The sequence below is a fragment of the Pleurodeles waltl genome, chromosome 5 (assembly GCF_031143425.1).
Source record: "Pleurodeles waltl isolate 20211129_DDA chromosome 5, aPleWal1.hap1.20221129, whole genome shotgun sequence".
NCBI lineage: Eukaryota > Metazoa > Chordata > Amphibia > Caudata > Salamandridae > Pleurodeles > Pleurodeles waltl.
In genome coordinates this window covers 1,686,295,068-1,686,311,420 of record NC_090444.1, presented here as the reverse complement: position 1 = coordinate 1,686,311,420, position 16,353 = coordinate 1,686,295,068, and the positions used below count along the sequence as shown (strand labels likewise).

The 16,353-nt window shown below is 40.9% G+C and overlaps 1 protein-coding gene across 4 annotated transcripts in view; it reads right to left on the bottom strand.

Moving 5' to 3' along the window:
* Positions 1-16,353, bottom strand: part of KLHL29 (kelch like family member 29) — a 1,044,731-nt gene that overhangs the window by 161,592 nt on the left and 866,786 nt on the right. The gene's annotated exons all lie outside the window — the stretch shown is intronic.

The following is a 16,353-nucleotide window of genomic DNA, read 5'->3' as shown; positions in this document are numbered from 1 at the left end:
CATTCTCATGCAAAAAAGAGGTTGCAAACAAAAAAAAAGAAACTAACATTAATGGAAATGAGGCACAGTGTTAGCTTTCAAAGGGAACCAATACATTTGTAGAAAGGGCAGCCAAGAGCTTTAAAGGTAAAATGCATCTCCCCTTAGACCTTGATTGTTTTCACAATACTTGAATTTCAAGATGTGATAAACAGTGAAAGCACACCACTGTTTTCCATAAGTATATAGTATATCTGGATTGTGTGACATTTATTAAAAATGCACTTTTGATTGTTCTAAAAATATATTGTTCCCTTCTAGGCATGGAAAGGAAACTATTAATGGCACTGACTGGAAACTGACTACAAGACGAGATAGACAGACAAAATGGTTAGAGCAAAGGAGGGAGGGCAAACACCACATTCTGCCACAGGAAGCCAGCAGCCATCCTTTGTGGGCTCTGAGGACTGTGGTGTAGGATCTCTGCTGTTTAAGGTGCTCAACAATTTCTGATCAAAGTGCCCCCTGCATTTGAAGTGTGCATTAGAGCTTGTAGGAACCCGACAGTGTGCAGAATCCTCTGGGGAGTCTGCAATACGTAGGGCTCTCATACCTAGAAGGAAAGAAAATACATTTGCAATGTTAAGGGAATGGAAAATATACTGTTAAACTTGGAAATTTTCCTCTTTGGTTAATGGATTAAAATGGCTGCAGCTCCTCTTCTTCATTTAGACCGTGGGTCAGTGTGTATCACATTACCTAGAGAAAGCTTGAAACAGTAGTTATCGCCCATTTCACCCATTTTAAGCACTAAAAGTAAAACAGAGTAACTTGACCTTCTGGTGTATTTCTAATGAGTTGATCATCCACTTGCATTTCAAAAATGTTCTTCTCACTCAAGCATTCAGGTAAAAGCAGGTTCCACCCCACACCTTTGCTAACTATCCCATTGTCCCTAGCTCTCCATGCCACCCACACGACACACCAATGCCCACCCATCTGATAATTCCCACTTATCTCCAGTGATGTAAATGTTTTGAGATGAATGCATGATGAGTTGATGCCCCCTGTAGGGATGCGATTTTGCTTTATAGAGAAAAAGATGAATAAGCCAAATCTGTACCCACTGGGAAGAAGATAAAGGGCTCAAACTGTTTTTAATTATTTGTTGTTTCTTCAATATATCACAGAAAAGCTCCGAACTTTGTAACATTTGAAATGAAATGAGACCTTTGTTAAGAAATACGAATTACGTTGCCCATCAAGACTAGTGTAGCATTCAAAAGATTTTTCATTATTCAGAACTTCACCTGCTCAATGTTTTGTTGTTAACTGTGAAAGTGATGACACTGGAGATCACCTCAGCCAATCGTGGATTTTTTTTAGACAAGTGTTCTTTGAATGCTGGCTTCTCAGGCTAAAACTTTTGATGGAAAAATCAACGTAGGTTTCCAATCATTGAAAGGATGAAAAGCGACCCTCAATGCACGTGGTCTCTTACTATATAGTAATGTGAAATGGCTGCCAAAACTATGAACGAATTCCTGATGTCTGAATGGAAGGAGCCTTGCAGTCTGTAAATTCGACTGGTTCATGAGGTTTACAGATCGTTTCTTTGGAACACTATTTATGCAAGATTAGTCTGTGCTTTAGCAATATCTGCAATCGTAAATGTCATGCAAATACAGTCGTGCTAGACTGTCCTACAATAGTAACATTTTACAACATTTTCACTTTTTTCCATATGTATGATGCTTTAAGTAAACGTTTCATGGCCAGAGGAACGCTTCTATGTTGGATCAAACCTTTCAAGTTTTCCCACTTCACTGAATATGCTATTGCTTGAAATTAACACGTGTTTCATCGATTATTAATATTATTCAATTCTTTTTTGTTTATTATTATTATTACAAACGCCTTCCTGCTCCCCCGGGGAACAGAATTGTGATTGTAAACTCAGAATTATTCAACTATATGAAAGGTTGTTTCAAGCACAGGAATGGAAAAACATTAAAAAGGAGTAAAGTTGGATTTCATGTCTCAAAGGTTTTATCTTCCTTTAGGTATCATAAATATTATGTTTTGAATTACAGAAAAGCACTGCTTTGCGTTCACTCATGCAGTAATGAACAGTCATGAGCTGCCCAGAAGTGGCTGCTTCAGCTTTGTGATCTGCTTTGACTCACCATTGATAAATGGTTCAAATTTAAGGCCCTTTATTATATGTTCTAAGCTTTGTCTCAAACAAGACCACTGTACCTTGGGAGTCTGGTTCATACTTACTGTCCCACCAGAGCCTTGCACTCATGTACCCAGAACCAAGCGGCGGCCCCCCATTTTGATTGTGTGAGACAGGGAGGTTGCTCCTTTAAGTACCTTGCTCCCGAATTGTGAATCTATGTCCAGCTCTCTTTAGGTCTTAGCCTACAAAAGAGACTTTCTGCAAACAACTTAAGATATGGCAATTCTAACTCGGTTCGGCTGTACTTCTCCTTTCTATTTTGCAAGAGCTGGGAAGCCCTTTTTCGGTTGCCACACACTTCACAAATCTATAAAAAAAAGAAATAGAAATAGAAAGAGTATCTTCTGTGGGGTCTCCCTCTCATTTTGTAATCGATGGCAAACCATTAAACAATCCCCACTGCATCGACTTTGGCCTGTATCAATGCAGTAAATTGCCTAACCCCAATTTTGATTAGCTCCAATTGGCCTGGCTAACTTTTTAGGTAAGGGTATACTATATCTGTGTTGTTATAATACCAATGACATAACAGCCACTTGCGGGTGCAGTTAAGGTTTACACCATCTACAAGGGATTGTAGGAATATCCATTAAAAACTGCCATTACAGTCGAGTACTACTGCGAGCAACATCATATCAAAAACTTTATAGAATAAACGTTTTTTGTATTTATAGAAGCCATGTTTGGCTTTACCCAAATCACAAATAAATAGTACCAAGAAGTCTGCAAGATCAGGGTGCATAATTTACCAAAGTAAGACATGCTATTATTTCCTTTGATGTGGCCTTTCAAAAGAATACCAAAACGTCCCTTCTTTTGCACTGCATAAGGTAAAGGCCTCCTGTTTGCAAAAATATATTTTTCCATGGATGTTTCTATGCAGACACTATTCCTCATTATTGTAATTATCAATTTTAGCAGGTTTTGTTAAATACATTATAAAGCTGATTTCATACAAATTTGGTGGCACTGGGAACCCATCAGGCAGACTCTGTACAAGTTGGACACTCAAATAATGATTTCTTCAGCCCAGCTGAGTCAAGTTTCATGGGCGTTTGGAATGTTTTATCCCTAGCCCCCAGGAGTATCCAATATGGGTCACCTGACCAATAAAATGTTCCATATGTTTCAGAAATTGATTTTTGACAGACCTCCCTCCAATTAGTAAGAGCTCAGGCTCTTCTCTTCAGCCCTTTGGCTCCTCACAGCCTGCTGGTTAGGCCTACTGGCAGTAACCAGTTTCTACTCCTGTGTCTGTAGTCATGGTACTTCTCCATGGTCAAGATTCTTTCTCAGCAGTATCCAGCAGCCCTCAGGACAGAGTGGCCTTCCTCCCTGAAATCTTAAGGCCCACGACCTCCTAAACACAAGGTCCCTAAACAAAAGATGCAGCTTCACCAGATATGATTTGCTGGTTTGTCCAGAATGGAGTATTATGGTAGGAAGTTCAAGGCTACCACAACAAGTGAAATCAAGTATAATGTCTCATCATCAGCTAAATTGCCCTTCCTCAAACTGCAGAATTTGTTGCACTAAAACCTGATGAAGTCTGAAGGTAAAACTTGAAATCGAGACAAGGGGACAAATTTATCCCAGCAGCAGGTCAACTTTGGCAGCTACACTGTGTGAGAGAACAGGCCTGATTGCAGAGGCCCCCATTTCCCACTTTTTGCTGGTGTTTTCCTGACTCTGATGGTGCCCTTGGTACTGCTAACCAGTCCCAGGGCCTGTGCTCTGTGTAAAATCAGTATGCAAATTAGGCTAATTATAATTGGCTAAGTCAACCTACCTATAAGTCCTTAGTATATGGTAGGACATAGAGGTTTAGGGACCCCAGCATAGGTAGTGCCCCCATAGGTGCACTGCTGATGTGCCCAGTGTCATTTTAAAGGCAGGCCTGCCTTGCTGGCTGCTTTTAAATTAAAGTTACATGCAAATTCGACTTTGGAATTAAAAGTAGTTCCAAAATCTTAAACTACCTTATTTCTACATACAAGTCATCCCTAAGGTGTGCCCTATGTGCCCCTAGGGCTGGGTGCCATGTAACTATAAGCAGGGACCTTATAAAAATAGTTTTATAAGCCCTGGTGAGGTAAAACAGCCAAATACGTTTTTCCCTCATTGTAGTGAATGGCCTCCATAGGCTAGAATGGGGAGACTTTATTTTAATTTTAAAAGTCCCCTTAAGTAACAGATACCAATAATTTGGTATCAAATTAATTGTTATAATAAAACCCACAACTTCCAGTTGTTGGATTTAATATAACTTGTTCAGGTAAAGAGTTTTAAACTTTACCTGAAAAGTTGCCAACTTCAGCCCTGCAGTGTTTTTGCTGCTGTGCTCTGATTGGCCAGCCTCTGGCAGCCTGGCCAGGCTGCCTTGATGAGGTGTGAAGTGGCCTGGCTTCACACAAAGAGATGTGCCTGTGGGAGGAGATCTCCCCTCAGTAGATGGTGAGGCAGGAAGGGGGAGGGCTGCCAAACTGGTTTTCAAAGGCAGAGAAGGACATTTGGAGCAACCCAGCAACACCCCCACATCCTGCAAACCCAGAAAATTAGGTTCCCCCTTGATTAGATTAGGAGAGGGCAGGAGAGGGGTGTGTTTAGGATTTTTAGCCACACCAGTGAGTGGGCTTAAAAGAAAAGAAAAAACTAACAGATAAGATAAAACTCTTGACAATTGCAATCCACAAGATCTGTCCAATACTCACTCCAACAAGACAGGCTTCAAACTATGCATCGCTCCTTGTATACCAGATCAGTGGTACTTTGTTTTCATGGTGCTTTATGACTTATATTCTTTTTTCAAAATTGTATCTCTGGTTCTCAAAATTTGATTGTGACCATTTTTATGTCATTTTATAAGTGATATGTTTCTGCCTACTAAACTGATGTTTTTTTTAACTCTCATGATTTAAGTATTGTTATGCATTGTTTAAAAAGTTACCATACATTTCCCTGACAAAAACCTCCTATTATGTGCTTTAGTATCTAGTTTGAAAGCTCAAGGTTCTTTTTCTTTATTGAAACTCTGCTTTGCCCTACTTTTGATACTGGATTAGGAACTTTGTCAGAATCTTCCCCTGAATTAACAATCCAGAATATTACAGCCATTTACAAAGCTATTGGTTTAGGGAATAGGAATACTTCTATGTAGCCATAATTCCTTGTCTGCTCTTTGTGTGCCACACAGATGTCTAGTTGTTGCTGGCCTATGGCTTTACCTCTATTAAAATTGTATTTCTGCTCTAAATGCATCTGACATGCCATTGGCAGTCACTCAAATAATATTTAAACAGGGGCGGCTCCTCCATTAGGGCGGAGGAGCGTCAACCTCCGCCAGCATCGACAGCTGCACACTTTTGACCAAAAAATGATAATAAACTGTGTTTATTATTGTTTTTTGGTAAAAGGGGCAGGGCCACAGGAGTGACAAGCACTGAGGGGGAGTGCACATCACTTCCCCTCTGTGCGCATGTATGTTTGGTCGGCTATGTCGGGCCAGCCAAACACACATGCTCTGTAGGGTCTCTCCAGCCCAGCAACACAGTTGTCAGGCTGGAGAGAGCATGCACAGGCTCCCAGTCTGCCTGGGAGCACCCTGGCTGGGCACTCCCAGCAAATCCTGACGCTGCTCAGAGCAGCATCAGGATTGGTTGCACGGCAGGCTGGGAGCCTGTTCCTGCAGCCAGCAGAGGAGTGGATGGAGAAGAGCGGCGATGGAGATGTGTTATTTTTTATTTAATTGTTATTTACCTCCCCCTGCGCGCCACCCTGCCCTTTCTGCTTCCTGCGAGCCGCTACTGCATTTAAACTGTGTATCGATCTTGCTTTCAATGATCTCTATCCACTAAGAAGATATTAAAGGTTTAGCATTTAATAATGTATTTCTTAGATGATGACATTATATATAGTAGTCACACCTCGGCTTTGGAGAACACTCATTAAATATGCAGATGGAGCTGCTGTGCCATCTGCTCTGCCAAAGCTTGAAAGATTTTAAGGTATTTAAAGAGACATAAGGGGGAGACGATGACATGGACTTTTTTCCAGCTTGTCGAGAGATGGAACATTTATTTCACAGCTTTGCTTTGACCACTGCAGGTTCTGTTGAATATTGTCATACTACTCTCTGGAAGGAGTTATTCCTCTTTTCTTCTTAGTATAGCAGTAAATATAATTGTAATGCCATAGTGTTGGGCAGATAACCAGGGGTGCCCTTGCAGGAAAAAGCTTCCCCATTTCCTAACTAGTTGTCACTGTTACTATGTGGATGACTGCCCACATGAATTTGGCCCAGGACTACTGATGAGAAACTCCTAAACAGACTTCCAAGGCATCCTGAAGCATACTGTGGAAACTCCTTTTTGAGCATCAGTTTAGCTGAAAGTTCCTAGAACAGAGGCAGTCACTTCCTCTGTTGACTGAATAAGTACTGTATGGAATCTGGGTACCATTTTCTTGCTTTACTTTACCCACCTTCACACAAGAGAGGGTAGCCTCGCAGCTACTAAACTCTAAATGGAGGAGGATATCGCTTGGTGTAGTAAGTGCGGGGGTCACCATGACATTCAACTTCCTTCCTCTTATTAGGTAATTATTATGTTTTCTACCTTCATGGAATGTGACTACAGGGATCGTCCCACCCCTATTGCCTCATGGACCCTGAATTCTTAAGACTTATGTTGGTGTCATAGACATGATGTATGGATTGATTTACACTAGCATGTTCATGCTGAATACTATTGGCTATTTATTATTTTTTTGGGTATGTTTGTGTGCATATATGCTGAGGCTATCGTCTGAGGAAACTTGCATGACTGCATTCTTTCTTTGTACACAAGAATTGAAGTGTGCATAAGCATGAGACAATTACATGAACAGGAGAAGTAATTAGCCCTTAACAATATATTTTTTTGTTTTTCTGTTTGAGAGACCATTAATTAGAAAACGTCCTATATGGTCTGTATGATTGCATGCATCCTGTTTAGTGCACTGTGTAGACCAGCATTAGGAACTGGTACATATTATAATTTGTAGAAATTCTATGATGTAGTAGGTCCTGAAGAAAGCCTGAGTAGCACTTGAGATAGGTTGAAACATGTTGATCTTATTGAATTATAGATGTTAGGGGTCGTTCCACCCTTTATAAATCACACTGTTTTTATCCCAGCTAAATGGACAAATTAATAAACAAGAAGAATGATCCTGAAGGCTTTTTTAACTTGCACTTAGGATTTAGTAAGAGCTACGTTTACAAACTGCATTGAGCCCACCCACTCACACTAGGTGCAGTGGGTAAGAATCCAACGATGAAGCATGCCAATGATGGTACTAGTGGGAGAGGGTCCTACTAATATATCTATGTGATTCAAGGTTTGCACTGTTTTACCCAGGTGCAGATCCCTTTGCATACTGGTATATATTCAGACAAGTGATTTGGAAACTCTTATAACAAGTTTGCTAGCTGCTCAGCTTTCCTCATGTGTAAAGGATAGTAATACTAAAGGGAAGCGGAGGATGGTCCCTGTTTTGATTGCTAGACTCTCTCTCCTATGTTCCTATTTACTTTACCAACAACAGCTCTCCTGAAGAAAGCTACATTAACAGAAATGAGCTGTGCTCCTTGCAAATCACTACCTTTTAACCAACACACTCTCTGTAGCCATATCTGGTTCGCTAAGCTTTTAAATCTTGAGTTTAACTGATCAATATTATGTTGGACGATTTAGCTTCAGGATACAACCTTCAGCACTTCTTTAACCTAAATAACCTAAATTAAAGTTTCTTAGTTAGAAAGTAAAATAACTTACTAGTTTCAGACGCAATATCTTTCTGACTGTACTCCTAGATCACAATTGATTTGTGCTATGCTGTACTTCCAAGTATTTTAGTTGTTTCCTTCTAAACTTATTTGAAGAATTGGTAACTCAATGTACTTTATGTAAATGATTTTTTAAATGCAATATCTTCTGAACCCTAAATACCATTTTTTTAAAATTTGGCACCACTTTGACCATTTCCATCGTTAGTTGCTATTTTTTTGCTTGTTTTTTTGGTTTGGTTTGACATACATAATAACGTATGCACATTTATCTGATGGTATGCCTTTCTGTTCAGGCCAAACTGTCAAATGTAAGCAAAGGCTACCCAAAGGGAAATCTGATTTACACATATGGATTATACAGTTTAGGCTTTGTGTTAAATCACTCACAGGACATATATAGAAAGAGGTCTCATTTGAATAGCCTCATAATTGGACTTCCCAACATCGTCATTCAGGATCTTAAATGTTCCTAGGATTATAAGAAATATCAGTATTATCTTACTTGCTTAGTTTGCTGGACATCACTATACAAGGCTACCACTTATCTTTATGTTTTGTGGAAGAGTGCTGATTTATGGCAAAGCCCTTTCATTAGTTTACAACTATAAGCCAAGTACATTGCAGCTGCATTTTGCTGTCCGTTAGATGTGTCACTATTTGGTGTGTGCTCTGTACTTCCACAAAAAAGAGGTGGGGCTTTTATATTACTTTTTTTTATAAACAGTCCTTGGAAGAGAAATTCATGCATTATAAATGGTTTCACAGAAAAGCTGCAAGTATTGCTTCCAAAAGTAGATTTACCGGAAGGCTGAAAGAAAGCAAATTATATAGTAAAATATACGCTTCATTTACAACAATGGCTAATAAGGATCAATCAATCATGTATTTGCCCCAGATTTTCACAATACACTGCCAACTTATACTCTACATAATATCTAGGGTTGGCTTTGCTGTACACCTTTTCATTTTCGTGATTTGCCAAAACAAACTTAAGAAACACTAAGACACTAAAGAAATTAAGATCATATTAAGGCAGAAGATGAGACTGGACCAAGGTAAAGTTTCAAACTCATCACCCAAGAACAGAAAAAGTCTTAGGGCCTCATCACGAGTTTGGCAGTCCGAAACCTGCACTGCCAGACTCGTGGGGAGGAGACAGCCACAAGGCTGGCGGGCTCCCTGCTGCCCTATTATGAGGTTTCCACTGGGCTGACCAGCAGAAACCTCAGAAATCTGAAGTTTCCACTTGGTCAGCACAGTGGAAACTGTGTGGCAGCATTGGCCTCATCTCCTCATGGAGGCCAATGCTATTGTGCAGAGGGTGCCCCCAGCACCCTTGGAATGTGTACTGTCTGCCATATTAGACAGTGTGCATACCAATGGTGGTGATTAGGGGGAGCCCTGCACTGCCCCGCCATGAAAAGGCTGGCAAAAAGGGGACTCATGATCACCACGGAGGCGGTGAACTCAGCGCCGCCGTGAGTGACCATGACACTGACTGCTGCCACCCTGTCAAGAACCATGTCCAGGAATGTGGCAGCAGTCCCCTAGTGGTCCAATTGTCAGAGTCATAATGTGGAGGTTGTACCACCAGGACGTCTGAAGAATGCCAGACTCGTAATGAGACCCTTAGTCAGTACAGACAATGCATACCCTTGGCAATCATATAGTCCTACAGGAGGTGGTTCATACAGGTTACAATATAGAACAAAATCACTCCACTAGTTTGGCCCAAAGATAATATTGCTCTTAGGTAGTCTGGTCCATCTACCAATAGCATGCAGAATAAATAACAAATACCTTGAATAATGAATATTATTTTTCACTCCCATAGCATATCAGAGACCATGCCCATCACTCAACTTGTATGTTAGAATGTAATAACATGTTGGTGTAATTTAGAATCAGGCACAATAAAATATGATACCATGCATTTTCTAAGGAATATTTGTTTTATAAAGATGGAAAACAATGTGCCCTGCCAAAATAGTAAAGAAGGGTATAATGCTACATGTTAATTTATTGGCCTTTTTCAATATGTTTATAAACCTTGCTTTTAGAAACTAGATTTCACACTTTGAACAAAAATCATTAAAAAAAATAATATACATGAAATCTTAAAACAACTGAACAGTTTGATCACTTATGGCCGAAATCTATATGAAGCTGGCACACGTTTTACAAGGGGTTATAGACTTTTCTTGAAAGATGGAGGATATTACAATATGTGGCAGAGTACAGAAAAGAAGGAATGGTGAATGGTAGTGAACTGTTTTCTTCAACATTTGATACCTGAAGGAAGTTAAAGTTGAACAAAAAAACAAGTATGTTTGGGGTGTCTCACTGGTATGATCTTCTCAATATACATTCCTAAAACAGAGTCTAAACCTAAGTGATCTTGACTGAACTAGTGACACAAATTTGGGAAGAGTGATGACTGTGCGCAGTTCCAAAGAAGGGTAAACATGATTAGGACTGGCTACATGAGAGTACGGAAGTGGTGCTGCAGACGTAATCTCACATTTGGGAGTGTAAACAGTTGGGCTTGTTAAGGATCAGTTTTGGACATATAGTTCTAAAGGAATTTCTTATTAACACTTAGAAGGTTATTCCTCTTTGCAGATGACAGCAAACTGATACCCATGAAAGTGAGAAGCAACAAGGAGCACTTAGGAAAAATACGTGACAAATAAAAATCAATGCAGAAGAGGGCACAAAATGAATAATAGGACACAATATGCAGAGGGCACTCCTGGCAAGAAAGAAGTTTCCACAAAAGCAAACAATGAAGCAACAGTGCATAGAGCAAAGGCAAAAAGGGGCAGCCCTGACATGCCACATTCCAAATCCCATTCCGCCAAGATGAATCCACTCGTTTTCAGTCTTGCAGTAGGGTTGTTATATAGGAGTCGAGTCAGTGTCAATAACACCGGACCAAATTTATGGCCTTTAGTGTCTCAAACAAATAGTGCCAAAGCGGAATGTTCAATGCTTTTTCTGTGTTGAGACACAACAAGGCCATAGATTCATTCAATGCTCTTGTTTCACCAGAGGCATCTCTTAGTCTCCGAAAGTTACGCACCATGCGCCTGTTTGGTATGACACTGCACTGATCAATATTGATCAGCGTGCCAATTATGGGTTGCAATTGTCAGGCCAGGGCCTTACCCAAGACTTTGTTGTCAGTGTTTAGGAGGGAGAGCGGTTTAAGAATAACCATTATCAATGTTTCTCACACGGACAGTCGGAGTGAGCCCACTTTCAGCACTTCCTGATACATTTGCAGTAATTTCCCAGCAAGCTGGTCCTTGTATGCTCGATATCACTCCACCAGCATCTCCATCATTTTCTTCATTATATCTGTACATAAAATGCCTAGCTGGGCTTCGGTCTGGGATTCACCCCTGGTAGTGTTTTGTCGGTGAAAGAGGTCCCTCTCAATGCCTGAAAGTTATTTTTCCAGGGTTTTTATCAACAATGTTACCTGGGAGCTGGCAAAGCCACGCACAACCACCTTAAGCACATCCCATTCTATTCCTCTGGTGCTGGCCGTCTTGCCGTTCAAAGTAAAATAGTTTGTAATGGCACCGGAAGCCTCCATGTAGGTATGCGTGTACAACATGGGGCCACCGAGTATGATGTACATATCGGGGAGTGGTAAGAGACTGCTCTCCCCTTGTGTGTTACGAAGCAGCACACTTGGCTTTGGCCTATTAACATGCAATCTAATCTGGATTAGGTGTGGCTAGGGGAGGCATAGTGTGTACAGTCCTGCAACTGTGGATTACTTCGTCACCAGACATCTAAACAATTCAGGTCCTCCAGCACCTGGTGAAGCGATGCAGACATACCATGTGTATATGCAGGATTTGGGTGAATCGATAGTATGCCTATATATGGTGTGAGTGCTTGACTAAGAGCAGGGAAGAGCTTGCCATAATCAACATGGGGGCGTAAATACCTACCAACACCAAGGTCCTATAGTATGACACAGCAACCTTGTTCATCAGATTGTATTGCAGTGGTAGCTGACGACAAGCCCAGGAAGAAACATATGCCCACCCTTTTGCATGTATGCTGTGACTCCCATAATGAAATCTCCCCTTCATATATGGCACAGTTTTTAGGCTTCCAGACACGCCATGTGAATGCCATGCCTGCATAGGTATGCTCCCACCCTCAATCTCTCCCGATAATGATTAATGGTCCTAACATTCCATGGTAATAATTTCATCTCATCCTTGGACTATTTATACATGTATGCAGAGGGGAGGTAATAAGGGTTTCTAAGTCCCCTACAGTCAGCCCAAACCAGAGGCAATAGTGCTACTCATTGTTCGCAAAGTCTTTAAGTTCTGCTCTGAAACGGACATGTCATCGTGGTGCATGGCACAAGGAGACTCAGAAGCATCTCCGCCACGTGATCCAGCCTTGTCAGGCATGTTGTCTTTTTCTCCTGTCTAGACCCCCAGTCAGCCATGTCGTCGTCGTTGTCCAGCTAGTCCCCGGTTCCATGAACAAATGCCCCCTCATGCCGTATTTTCAGTGTAGCAGAGTAGAACATCATGTATTTCAGATTGCAGTCCCTGCATCGCCACTTCACTGCCTCAAAGGACTGCCAAGACTTCTTCCCTTGTTGTGTCTAATCAGGGAATAACATTATCCATGCCTCCTTGAAGTGCAGTTTGCCAGTTTTCCTCGGTGCCGCAGCAGCATGTCCCAGTCTCTATAATCAAACAGGTGAAACATATTAGTTCACTTGGCTCTCTCAGTCGAGAAATAATTTGAACGTCTCTGCAGGTGCCATTGTTCCAGGATTCAGTTCTCGAGGTAAATTTCAGGACAATTACTTCCATGTGCTCTGTGAGGCCCACTAGTCGAATATTGTTTCTGTGCAATCTGCTCGCTGCATCCTACACATGTGCATTTAGCTTTTTCACCCTGCACCGGAGGCCTTCTGTCACTCTGGAATTATCACAGAGATTCCTGCAGTATCTGGAGTCTGATGTTCCATATTGTCCACTATTTCAATGACACTATGCAAGTCAGTACAGACTGGGTTCAGGTCAGTTGCCAGTGCATCCACTTTATATTCCAAGGATGTCCTTGTGTACTGGACTGTCTTAAAAACCACTGATATAGTTGGGCCATCTTTTTCCTGCTTCGCCTCCATCAGCCACTCTCCCTGCGTCAGAAGCCTATTGTATTTATCAATAGGCGTCTGGGCCACTGCCCCCCTTCGCTCCCCTCACCATGATGGGAACCAAAAAAGTCAGCGCCAGAGAGAGTAAGTGTTATGGGACTAGAGGCCTCATGATGCACAAGGCGAGGGCCGCAAGGCTGCAGGGTATGTTATCTGTGACTTACAGCAATTTAGTTAAGCGGCAGTATGGATGCCAGCACTCCACATCACAGATGCCCCCCCAAAGAAGGATGTAACTGTCCTCAAATTGCCAAAATATGGGTGGGGTTGGTCTCCACACACAAGCCCACAAAGGCACATCCCACAGCTGTCTCTGTCAGGCTCCTCTCAGCCAGAAGTGACAGTGAAATGCCCCCCACCTCAGGTTTGAATATTAGTGTGTGTGGCAATATAGACAGTTTACAATATGCTATTTGCGATTAAATTAAAATGTATACAATAAATGCAGCAGTCACTAATATTGCCATGTATCCCCAAATTCAGAACAGAAACTTAGTTTGAGTCCCAACTTTTTTTTGGACACACCCCTCTTGCCGGACTACTGGTACTTTGTGTGATTACTTTAGTATTTGTGAGAATTTCACAAACTTTGCAAGAAAAAAAACTAAGCAACACTGAAAACAAATAGTTGCATTTTCTATTTGTGGAGTAGAATGTATAGGATATGCAGACTAGGAGATGTAAGAGTAACCATGTTATGGAAAAGAAGCCAAGACTCCTTATAAGAACAAGAAATGCAGTGGCATGATCGAAATGGAGGAATTCTTGGACTTGTAGTGTAATGTTGCACGTTGTACAAAACAGATTTGGACTTTTACAACCAACACAAAGGCGGTGTTCTGGTTTAATGAATTTTGATTAATTAAAGATACCTTAGAATGTTAATACTACCTTAGTATTTTTATCAGAATCAGTACTTCAGTGCACATTGAGAACTGGGATTCATTTCCCAATTCACATAATCACTGGAAGATGTAAAAATAAACAACAATTCAGTTTGCAATTATACTAATACGACATAAATGTTGCTACTACCATCGTGTCCAATGGTACATCTAACAAAACCAACCTAACTATTTTAGCACACTTCTTATTAATCAAATGTCTGTGAGAAACCAAAGAACAAATATACAAACATGATAATCTCTTAATGGCCCTTATCAGTCAACTATAAGCTCAATAAATGACAACAATTATTTATAAATGTAATTGAGTGTTTGTTCTTGTTTTGATATTGGGCATTTCTGCCAGGCTCAGTGTTGTACAACGCAGTACCTAGATACTACTGAATACTTTATTAACTCAACTATAACAGATGCAACATACCAATTACATGATCTTAGAACATTATAGAATCATCATGTCTTCCACAATTTCACATCCCAAAGTAGTACCCTAGTCAGTAACAAGTTGTATTACTGCAACAAACTCTTAGTTATATTGCTGCAGTATTGAATCCCATCATAGATAAAATAATCAATTTTATATAATGAAATTTTAGAGGCATACACCCTTTACTTCATGGTAGAAACAGGTATACTGGCTGCCAACCAAAAGTGAAGCAGTACACATGTTCCTTATTCAACCGCTTGTTTAGAGTGCAATCCGAAGAAATCTATGGGAAACACCTGTTCACTCATTAAGCCTTGCCTTCAAATTCAATTCCCTTAGGCTGGAGTATCAGAACAGTTGGCAACTCTGGTTGTATTTGCCCTAGAAACTATAGAATGCAACCCATTTAGCTTATTGCAACTATGTAATGGAACCTGCAAGTTTTTGTGGATATACTTGTTCCAATTCTTATCAGTCATATTCCATTCCATTATTGTCTAAGCTGAACACCCTCCAACAATGTTCTTATGTGATGCCAATTTTCTTTCTAAACTATAATGCTTATCAAACATACATGTTCAGCTGAAACTTTTTAATATTGACTAAATTCTGTGCAATCTATATTTCCGGATAACAATATAGACATGTGGCAATAAAACCTGAACTGGCATTAATGACATTTTAAAAAATGTTTAAGATATTTTACCTTTGAGTTATTAGGTTATTAACGAGCTCAAAAACATTTGCCAAATTTTTATTTTTGTAATTGGTAAGTTCGCAATACTTCAGAAAGCCTAAAGAGATTGAATAAATAAAACATCTTTTTAAACTGCTTTCAAGAATGGAATAGCTGGTTTGATAATGCAAACTATGCCAAATATTGGGTCTCAATAGGAGTGTGGCAGTCTTCAGACCACCACTCGTGGTGGTGGTCAGGACCGCCGTTGTAGCAGCGGCCGACTACCACATTACAAACCTGGCAGTCAGACCACCAGGGAACCGCCAGCAACGCCAGTATCCATGGTCCCGACGGTCTGGCAGTGGTAGAGAACGTAATCCACCAGGACATTGCTGCATGCAGCATTGCCCTAAGGATTACGACCTTGTTCTATGCCAGACTTTTCATGACATTAAACTGCTGAGACTGCTACTGGAGTGCTCTTTGCTACACCGTCCTCTGTCAGTAATCACAGTTTCATGGCCTCAGCACAGAATGGCACGTTTTCGAGGTGTGAAAGACACAACATTTGCTGGAGGACGGTGAACTCCAAGCGCCTGTTCCAAACTTGAATGAATGTCCGAAGAGAGGTGACCAGGCAACTTGTTAACTGTTCTTGTGGCTGTTATAGGACAGGGTTCCTGAGACCAGAGGCAGGGCAGAAGTGTATGAATGTTCATCTTCATAGCCAACACTGCACCACCAGTACTGGCTGACACCAGTGTTGGCTGTTGGACTGACTGCTGCCTGCTAGTCCCAATGAGCTCTGCCAAATCGTCCCGATCCCAACCAAACAAGAGGTCTGTCAGCGATTAATGGTACCCTCCCTAGCTAACCTGATTCATTTACCCAGTGTTGAGGGGAAGTGTTTCTGTGCGTCGGGCAAACAATTACAGTTTTAAAAAATTTGGATGGTTTGGTCTTTTGAGTAAGAGGTGTCATCGTCCAGAAAATTTTCTAAATATTCGTCTCAGTTTTCAGTAAAGGTTGACTTTTCAGTAAAGGTTTGCACTTGAAGAAAAAACTGAACTCAAATTATACTGTGTGGAAAA